The 1,988-nt window shown below is 50.8% G+C and overlaps 1 protein-coding gene across 1 annotated transcript in view; it reads right to left on the bottom strand.

Moving 5' to 3' along the window:
* VRK1 (vaccinia related kinase 1) overlaps positions 1-650 on the bottom strand; it is a gene marked incomplete at its 3' end in the record, with an annotated part of 27,317 nt that extends 26,667 nt beyond the window's left edge. The window contains exon 1 of the mRNA XM_018556253.1: positions 543-650. The remainder of the gene's footprint in view (positions 1-542) is intronic.
* Between the last annotated feature and the right edge of the window lie 1,338 nt (positions 651-1,988).

Below are 1,988 nucleotides of genomic sequence, written 5' to 3'. Positions count from 1 at the left end.
AAGGTGCGGGAGCGCTTATCCTGCCGAGCCCCAAAGGTGAGGGAGCGCCTATCCTGCCGAGCACTAAAGGTGAGGGAGCGCCTATCCTGCCGAGCACCAACCATTTTATATTGAGTGCAGCTCATGGCACGGCATTGCAAAAGACATGGAGTGATATCCTATGACACATAGAGAAGCACGCAGGGTCGGTGGAACACTGCGTCAAAACATGCCGGGTTCATGTGAACAAGCCCTCAATGTTTGCAGGGGGTTACCTGACACCCAATATATTCCAAAGCTCCCTCCATGATAGAAAGGACGAGGAAGGCTGCAGGGAAGCTGATGAAGCCCCCAACAGTCCATTCCTCCCATCTTATTCTAGATTCCCCCCCAGCAAACTGTCACCGCTCTGAATGATGCGGGTCATACAAACTTTACACTTTAACGTCACCGCGGCCTTTTCTACCACAGCACGGAATTGTCTTTCATGTCAGAACGCCGCGTGATTTATGACAAGCAGCCAAAGCCACTGCGGCAGACGCCTCCAACCCGGCTCCCTGTACCTCTGAGCGGATCTCCTCCCTGGGCCAGGCGCGGGAAACTCAATTCAGGTGCCGCGCGGGCTCGTAGCCGGCGCGCGCGCTCCCGGTGACGCAGCGAGCGTGAGGACGTCGCGAGCTGTCACTTGATGCGGTTGTAGCCGAAGCTGTCTGAGCGGAGCGTTTCTCGGCTCTGTTTCCTCCTCCTCGGGTGGGCTGAGTCACCGGGAGGAAAGGGTGAGGGACGGGGAGGGGGCACGGCACACCCTGAGATGGAAGAGAGCGGTCATAATGGAGGGGAATATTAGTCATGGGTACATTAGGTAGGACAGACAGGACGTTGTCTCTAAAAAAAGAGCTATAAGCAAGGAACTTTACCCTTCTCTTCACAATGACAACAAACACAACTTTAGAAATGTTTAGTAATGGCAATCTACAAATAAATACTTCTACATAATTGCCGGCTTGGTATTCTTTTCAGACCTCAATTTTCTTTTTCTCCCCATTCTTCTCACGGTGGCCATTTTTACTAAGGGCAAATGCATCCATCTCTGTTTACTTCCTTGAACTCTAGGACATGTGACCATGCTCAGCATCTCAGGGGAGATCTCAATTACAATGCTCTGCTGATGTAACCTTCCCAGGATGCAACGCTTGGGCACAGAGTACATCACGAATGCCCAAGAGGACCAGGAAGTGGAAAATAAATTGCAAGTTAAATAAAAATATGTTTAGCTAATGATTGTAAGATGGCTTCATATCAGTGTGCAGAGCTGTACGCTGATGTAATTTTTAGTCAAAGGGGGTAAAGGTCCGCTTTGTTGCCGAAAACAAAAAAAGAGGTCCCATACTTACCTCTTTGCGGGCCAGTGGCTTACCAGTATCTAAACAGGTGGATGGGTCCAATACCTACCACAGCCTGCAGCACCATCTCTATGCAGAGGAAGCACAAATCTGTCTCTCCATTGCTCAGCTCACCCCCTCAGACTCATCACTAACGATCACATTGGGGGGAATTTATCAAAACCGGATCAGGCAAGTCCTACTGTTGGATCAGGGGCGTCTCGAGGCCGGGTGTCACCCGGAGCGGAGACTAGGTGACGTCACCACGCGCGTGTGCGTCCCTCTAATTGATGCCTGCCGGTGGCCATCTTGGTGATGGACGCCGGCAAAGAGAGGAGGGGACGTTCGCCCTCTCTCCTAACACTGTCTGGCTCTTGGTCCATGACCGAGTGCCCGACTTTTTAGAGGGGGTGACACCAAAATGACTGATAGTCATTTTGGTGTCACCCGGGTGCGTGCCGCACGCCCCTTGTGACACCACTGTGTTGGATTCCTATTCTTTATAATGGAGAATCTAACAAAGAGTTGCAAGAACACCTAAAAACTCCCAGGTGATTACAACCAAAGTTGGGAATGACGGTGGGCAAATCTCATTGTTAATGACTGCTTATTATAAAATCTCAGCTT

The sequence above is a fragment of the Nanorana parkeri genome, unplaced genomic scaffold (assembly GCF_000935625.1).
Source record: "Nanorana parkeri isolate BGI_ZX_2015 unplaced genomic scaffold, ASM93562v1 scaffold230, whole genome shotgun sequence".
Classification (NCBI taxonomy): Eukaryota; Metazoa; Chordata; class Amphibia; order Anura; family Dicroglossidae; genus Nanorana; species Nanorana parkeri.
This window is presented reverse-complemented; position numbering and strand designations above follow the sequence as displayed.